The following is an 8,559-nucleotide window of genomic DNA, read 5'->3' as shown; positions in this document are numbered from 1 at the left end:
GTAGCATGAATCTGAGAACTCATCTCAATAAACCCCTTTTATTTAATTTACAATGAATTCCTCTCCAGCAAAGTCTTTCCTCTCCCATAGACTTTCAAAATACTGGGCAAGAATACAGGAATGAACTAATTGTCTCCTGCAAACTCCACTCCCCTTTCGCTCCTCTATTATTCCCTATGGGAGGGGCCATTCACCATCCACCTGTGGCCTTACTCCCAAGTCAACCCTTGTTCCTTGGCTGTTCCCTTCATCTGGCAACTCTGCATATGCGCACTGGGAACAGGCTCCAGCTGTTCGTCTGCCTCACTGATGTCTGACTCTGAAGGCAACTAATAGCTGGCATATGACTTTGACCCCCTCTCTGCCTCCAACACAGAGCCCTTGTCAGAGCCTTCCCCAGATTCTAGGACTGGCCCATGTTCCTCCCCAACCTCCTCACTGTCTGAATCCACTGCCAGCTCTGCTGGCTGCTGGCGGGGCACAACATTCACTACGAATGGCCCTGTATGCATGAATCAATACCTTTCAAGGGAAAATATGAACTTGGCAACCATGTTGTGTTGAAGGGAAAATGAGTAGAATTCATCACTATGGAATTTTAATGATCACCATGGTGGAATTTTAATGGCTTCATATAAGACTTAAAGCAAATGGGTCAATTCATGAAACAGTTTAGTAATCAATTAATGGTGATCTGTTTGCCTTTCACTTTCAAAAAAAGACATCGCAGAATGGTGCAAAATTACTTCCCCTTCTTAAGTGATAGAAAGAGAATTTCCCAAGCTCAGAAGACTTTGCGGTTAGACACTTCTTCGCTGTTTGGGTAGTCTAAGTCATATAAGCAATACTGTTTTGGCATGTGTGTCTTGTGTTAGAGTCAGTTTGAAACTAACAAAAGAAGATGGTTTCTATCTAGTTTCCCATGAACCTTCAATTATTTTGAAGTCCATCATTCAGTTTAGACAACTGGCAGCTTTGTACTTTTAAATAGAATAGAATAGAATAGAATAGAGCAGAGCAGAGCAGAGCAGAACATAGAATAGAATAGAATAGAATAGAATAGAATAGAATAGAATAGAATAGAATAGAATAGAATAGAATAGAATAGAATAGAATAGAATAGAATAGAATAGAATAGAATTCTTTATTGGCTAAGTGTAATTGGACACACAAGGAATTTGGTGCATATGCTCTCTTTGAAACATAAAGGAAAAGATACATTTCTCACGAATCATAACGTACAACACTTAATGCTATAGTCATAGTGTACAAATAAGCAATCAAATCTTACTAGGTAACAATCATTATAATTCTTGACTTCCAACATTCACCTATAACTAAGCTGTATTCACACATGGTAAACTTTACAATGGTACACTCCCCAAACTATTTTTATAAGTAGTTTTTATAGTGATCTATTGAATTATAAATTAAATAGCAATTTCAGCAGAAACTGAAAATTTGCTATTCAGTTGCCCAGATTCCACCCTGCAAGGGATTATGTGGTCATTAAGAGGAGATGATGATGATGATGATGATGATGATGATGATGATGATGATGATAGGCAATGCGCCATAGCTGCTTTTACAAACTATAACTCTTTCTACTCTTTTAAATCAGAAACATAACCTGTGAATGGCTCCTTTGCTTTTTATTTCTCTGCGTACAAGGTCTCTGCAACTCTTCATAGAAAACAATGCTTGTTTAATTGTTCACTTCATTTGCATGCTGTTTAATCCCAAGGGCTTTAGGGGCAGCTGACAATCTCATTTTAAAATTAAATGACACTCACAAAACAACAAAAGGGAAAAAGAGAATAACTCCAAAAATGCATATTAAAATGCTGAGTCTTTGAGGAAAACAAAAAAAGATTGGGCAAGTCAAACCACATTGGGTCAACCCAACTGTTCTGGGCTGAATATAGAAAAAGTCAACTTCCCTTTAGCCTGTGGTTTAGGGGATTGAAGAAAAAAATGGAAGGGGGAAATAATTGAAGTTACCTCTTACAATGATATGACTTCAGTGGAAATGTCAAGAAGGAGAAACAAACAGGTGTCAAACTATGTTTCCCAATAATATTTTAAATTTTTGATACTTGAACAAGAGTATTTCAGAAATATGGATTTAAAATGCCATAAAATGAGTTACCTGGAATTTTACTCAATGGATTTATAAAAGCTGGGTCTCACTTTTATATGGTGAGGACTAGAGACCTGCTTCTTTAAAGCTATTTGAAAAATTCTACGGAACCACGATGAAGCACTTGATAATCCTCAGTGCTTTCATGCTGCGGCCAGGTAACAATGCAGCATTGCCTTTCCACTTCTCAATCCCTGATCTGTACCACCCAAAACCAAGGATCTAAAATGTGTACAGGTGTGTAACCATTCAGGTCTTGGAGGCCATAGAAGTGCAAAATTGTTTTGCTGTTGACTTCTGAGAAAAGTTTAAATTTTGAGAATATGCCATGGAACAAATACAATTCATTAGCAATGCAATAACGCATGATTCCATTTATGGGTGCAGTCAAAGAATGCAAGAAAAAGAAAGCAACAAATTATATTCTAAATTACATCTGTGTGCAGGGATTAGTTGGGTGTTCTGACCACCTCTTGTCCCAGATCAAAGCATGCCGAGCCAAATATACTTTAAGGAATTTATTAAAAGAGAGACAGGTCCTTGACAGCAAACCAGCACAGATAAGCCTTGGCAATCCAGCGTGCCAAGCTAGCCACAAAAGTTCTCTAACTTTTAGTCAATGTGTTGACTCCTGCAAAAGTGGTGTGTGCACAAGCATTCCTCTTATAGCCTTGAGAGGAGCCTAATTACCACCAGCTGAGTGCCATTACCTCCTGTAACTGCATAACTGTTCCTTACGCCTATTAGCTCTTCGGTGCCGGGAACAACTCACTGCTGACGTTCGGATCACACTCCCTTGTGTCCTCCCCACTGGTCCAAGGCTCAGGTGCCTCCTGGTGGCCAACCAGCCTCTCTGCGCCCTCGGAGTCGGAACCCTGTCCAGGGTCCTCCACATCCTCCAAAGCCGACTCATAGGGCCCCTCGCTGTCGGAGTCTGGTGGCAGCTCCAACGGCTCCTGCTGGGCCACAACAGTTGGGTGTGCAATGAGCTGGAAAATTCTTGTTTCACATCTTGCCTATTTTAGGGTTTTTCAGCCTGTTTGAATAACAGTAGTGTAAGATGGGACGCGGTGGCTCAGTGGCTAAGACACTGAGCATGTCGATTGGGAAGTTCAGTGGTTCGAATCCCTAGCACTGCGTAATGGAGTGAGCTCCCATTACTTGTCCCAGCTTCTGCCAACCTAGCAGTTTGAAAGCATGTAAAAATGCAAGTAGAAAAATAGGGACCACCTTTGGTGGGAAGGTAACAGAGTTCCGTGCGCCTTTGGAATTTAGTCATGCCGGCCACATGACCACAGAGACGTCTTCAGGCAGCGCTGGCTCTTCAGCTTAGAAACGGAGGGGAGCACCGCCCCCTAGAGTCGGGAACGACTAACACATATGTGTGAGGGAAACCTTTACCCTTTTCCTTTATCTAGAATAAGATAGGCATATAATTGTACAAAATTAAACTCCAGTCTTATTCTGCTATCTTTTTCATACTCTTAAGCCTGCAACAATTCTATTTCTATTTTTTTTAATCTATACATTTCTGTCCTGGTGTTCTCTTTCTATGTTCCTATTCCTATGTTAGCACTATATTTTCTTATCTTAATTTTTTTCTTCTTTAAAACTTTCCTTTTTGTCTGGGTTTTTTATAGCCAATTTCACTGCACTTGCATGTGAAAACCCTCTTTATAGACATGTTCGGGGCATGGGAGTTTATGAAGTTTATTCATTTATCAGGTGTAGGAAGTTAACACCCACCCCTCTCCTAGAAGAATGAAATATTATGGGAAATATTAAAAAGGCAGAATATTATGTTTCCCTGGATGAGAAATGGGGAAACATGCTTTTAAAGACAAAGCAGCTCCCTGCCCACCTCCTTCAGCCCCAGGGTGATGGGATTAAGACATGGCCCACAGGACATGAGAGGATTAGCCCTCTACCCATCTCACCATAGGGCACCTGGGAAGATTACATCACCCAGCAAGGCTCAATCAAGCCTGGGACTCAGGACAGCCTACAGAATTGTCCCTGCATGGCCCCATGGGAGTCTGACAACCAATCAGAATTCAAGATCAAAGGCCAGAGAGGGCATAAAACCAGGGCACTGTCAGCATCTTTCCTTCCCCTCCAAACCATGTGGTCCTGTCCGCCATTAAAAATACATCTTTCCAAGCAGTCTCCATGTTTCCAGTGTCTTCCTCCCCACTTGGAACTGAACCCAGAAGGACATTTCTTCCAACACAAGCAAACAAGCAAGCCAAGGAGATTGTATTTGTTCACTGCACTAATCTTCACTTTAAAAGGTCTGCCTCTGATTAATTCAGTGATGCCATAAAGTCTTTGCTCTGCTGATTGCAGCCCTAAGTTACCAATAATAATATTTAAGAAGAATGTAGTGTTTAAACGTGGATGGAAGAATGAACGGATGGGCAAACACACAAAGACTATGCCACCAATACCCACATGTATTTAAATAAATTGAAATAAATTTAAATGTTGAAATAATAAATTGGGATGTTTAGTAATACTCTACAGTATTATGAGTCACTGTGGCTCAGTGGTTAGAATGCAGTATTGCAGGCTATTTCTGCTGACTGCCGGCTGACTGCAATTTGGTAGATCGAATCTCACCAGGCTCAAGGTTGACTCATCCTTCCATCTTTTCAAAGTGGGTAAAACGGGGACCCAGATTGTTGGGGGGCAAGAGGCTGACTCTGTAAACCACTTAGAGAGGATTGTAGAGCAGTGTAAAGTGGACTATAAATCTAAGTGCTATTGTTATTGTTATAGGTAGTCTTCTACTTACAACAGTCCATTTTGTGACCATTCAAAGTTACAGCAGCAGTGAAAAACTGACTTGTGACTGTTTTTCACATCTACAACTGTTGTAGCATCCCTGTGGTCATGTGATCAAAATTAAGATCTTTGGAAACTGAGTCATCTTGACGATGTAGAAAGGGGGAATAACAGAATCTTGAAAACTTGTTGAAGTTTCTCTCTATCCTATCATATACTAAGCAACATCAAGACAGGGTCCCTTAAGAGTTTCTTTCTCACCATTCCTTCCATCTCCAAACTATGTCATGTTTTCTGCAATTCTTTTCTCAGTTTCTTCATTCTTATTCCCAAGATCGTCTCTAATATTTTTTGCACTACTGCATAGAAAATATCATCTGGTCATTATTTTACTTGCTATGAAAAATATTCCTAACCTTTCTCAAATTATTCCTGTGAAAAGCTATATTGCTCTTGATTCTGCTCATATAGTTCCTCCTTCTCCATTACTAGATCCTTGGAAGAAGAGACCTCTACCCTGGTGACATAAGGACCATCTGATGATGACTTAGATATTACTAGGAAAGTGGTGAAACCTGATGACAACTTCTACACAAATAGATCCATTGGTTTAGTCACGAAAAGGGTGAAATCACTAGAACAGACACTTAAAAGAATAGAAACTGTTGCAAAGTAGAACATAATTCCTTGGGGAAGGTAAAATGAATTACAATATATTGAAATCTTCATTTGTTTATTTATTAATCAAATCTATATAGTCAGCTATCTCACAATTTACATTTTACACCACCCTGCCAACAAAAGTGTGTATGGTCAAGACTATGGTTTCCCCATTTGCAATGTATGGCTGTAAAAGTTGGACTATACGAAAGGCTGAGCGTCAAATAATGGAGGACTTTGAACTATGGTGCTGGAGAAGACTCCTGCGAGTCCCTTGGACTGCAAGGTGATCAAACTGGTCAGTCCTAGAGGAGAAATTTGCCCCATTTTATGACCTTTCTTGCCACAGGTGTCAAAATCACCACCGTTCCTAAGTTAGTAACACTAATGTTAAGTGAAACATGTCAGCCTTCCCACTTATACTAGAGAGGAAACATACTATATGAGCTACTTCTATTTGAGGCTACATTAACAGCATCTTGCAAGCCTGAATGTACAAATATCCCAATTTCGGTTATAGCATGGAAAGTTAGGGAGGATCCCTTCCAAACAGTGGTGGGTTTCAAAAATTTTTAGAACCGCTTCTGTAGGTGTGGCCTGCTTCATGGGAGTGGCTTGCCAGCCATGTGACCGAGTGGGAGTGACTTGCCAGCCATGTGACTGGGTGGGTGTGGCCAACTTGTAAAATGTGGTGAAACTCACTTAACAACGCTCTTGCTTAGCAACCAAAATGTTGGCTCAGAAACTCTGGCATTGAAGTACGCAAGTCTTAAAGCTGTCAAGTTACAAGACCTTTGCACCCCTAACCCTTTAGAAAAAAAAACCCCAGGGGTGTTCAAACTTGACAGCTTTAAGACTTGTGGACTTCAACTCCCAGAATTCCTCCTCCAGTCATATTGGCTCAAGAACTCTGGCATTGAAGTGTGCAAGTCTTAAAGCTGTCAAGTTACAAGACACTTGCCCCCCTAACCCTCTAGAAAAAAACCCCAGGGATTTTCAAACTTCACAGCTTTAAAACTTTAAGGTTTAGATAGGACTCTTAGAGGCAGGTGGGGCGATTGGTGAGCCAGCCAATCAGTGAGCGGCGGGCAGGGCAAGCTTGGTTCGGACAGGCAAGGGGAAGGAGCTGGAACTGGTTCTAAACGGCACAGTAGATTTGTGGAACCTCTTCTATAGAAGAGGTTAGAACTGGCAGGAACCCACCCCTGCTTCCAAGCCTTTTTCTCCATCCGTTATGCAGCTGCAGGCTGAAACCTCTCTTATCTGATCACTTCCTTTGCAGTATCTCTTTCCTCCATTTCTCATAGTTCTTTCTAACCTACCATTCAGGGGTGGGTTGCTGCCAGTTTTACTACCGGTTCGCAACCCACAAGCATCAGGTGCATGCATGTGCATGTGCACTGTTCAATGTAAATCGTTCTGTGTGCATGCGCACAGAACAATTTACATTGAACAGCACACATGCAGTCACTGAAATTCAAAATGGCAGCGGCCCGGCAGCAGTGAGGGAACTGGTTCGAGGGTGAGGCAGGCCTGGATCACTGCCAGTTCTGCAACCCAGGCCTGAATTCTACTACCGGTTCGGCCAAACCAGGCCAAAGCAGCAGCAATCCACCTCTGCTACCATTATAACATACACAACACAACATAATCAATTTTACACTTAAGTGGTTTGAGTTGTGAGTTCAACTGGTGTTCTTTCCCTCTGATTTATTTAGGGTGCAATATAGGTAGTCCTCAACTTACAACGATAACTGAGGCCAACATTTATGTTGCTAAGTAAGATATCTGTTAAGAGAGTTTTGCCCCATGTTATTACTTTTCTTGCCCCAGTTGTTAAGCGAATCACTGCAGTTGTTAAGTTAGTATCAGGATCGCTAAGTGAATCTTGCTTCCCCATTGGCTTTGCTTGTCAGAAGATTGCTTGCAGTGATCACATCACTGACTTGGCTTATCCGAAGGTCACAAAAGATGATCCCATGACCTCCCCAGGACACTGCAACCGGGATAAATATCAACCAGTTGTCATGCATCTGGATTTTGATCATGCGACCATGGGGCTGACACAACAGCTGTAAGTGTCAAAAACAGTCATAAGTCATTTTTTTCAGTGCTGTTGTAACTTTGAACTAAACAAGGAGCCAAGGTGGCGCAGTGGTTAAATGCAGCACTGCAGGCTGACTGCTAGATCAGCAGTTCAGCGGTTCAAATCTCACCGGCTCAGAGTTGACTCAGCCTTCCATCCTTCCGAGGTGGGTAAAATGAGGACCCGGATTGTTGTTGGGGGCAATATGCTGACTCTGTAAACCGCTTAGAGAGGCCTGAAAGGCCTATGAAGCGGTATATAAGTCTACTGTTATTGCTATTATTGCTAAACAAACTGTTGTAAATTGAGGATAATCTGTATTTTGTATGAGTTTTAAAAAGTTTAATTCGATATCATGGCTATAATAAGGCATCCATTTGTTAGATGCAGACAGATTAATCTAAGGCTCTCCAAACTGACCCTCTTCAAGTACATCAGGCAACATATCCAGGGACCAGAGATGGGTTGCTACCAATTTGGACCGGTTCAGCCGAACAGGAAGTGGCTTTCCTGGCTGGGTCACTGGAACTTGCCTAGGTTCCAGCGACCCAGGCCTGCCATAGCCCCGTACCAGCTCCCGGTCTCTTCTCCCATCGCTGGCATGCTTCTGCGCATGCGCAGAACAGTTTTCAGTAAACTGCGTATGCGGAGCAATGTGTAACCTGCACATGCACGCAAAAATTTTGCATACACATAAAGTGCCCTCTCTCAGTGAACCGGTAGTTAAGAACCCACCACTGCCAGGGACCACTGAAGTCTGAACATCAACATAATGTGAAGGGTGGGTGGGTAGGTCCACCTGAAAGATCTGCACCAAATTTCATTGAATCCAGCACCCTCTTTAATATGTCTGCAATCATTAATATTTTCAACTTTAATGATTAACGTT

Source organism: Thamnophis elegans, chromosome 6 (assembly GCF_009769535.1).
Source record: "Thamnophis elegans isolate rThaEle1 chromosome 6, rThaEle1.pri, whole genome shotgun sequence".
NCBI lineage: Eukaryota > Metazoa > Chordata > Lepidosauria > Squamata > Colubridae > Thamnophis > Thamnophis elegans.
Note: the sequence above shows the minus strand (reverse complement) of the source record.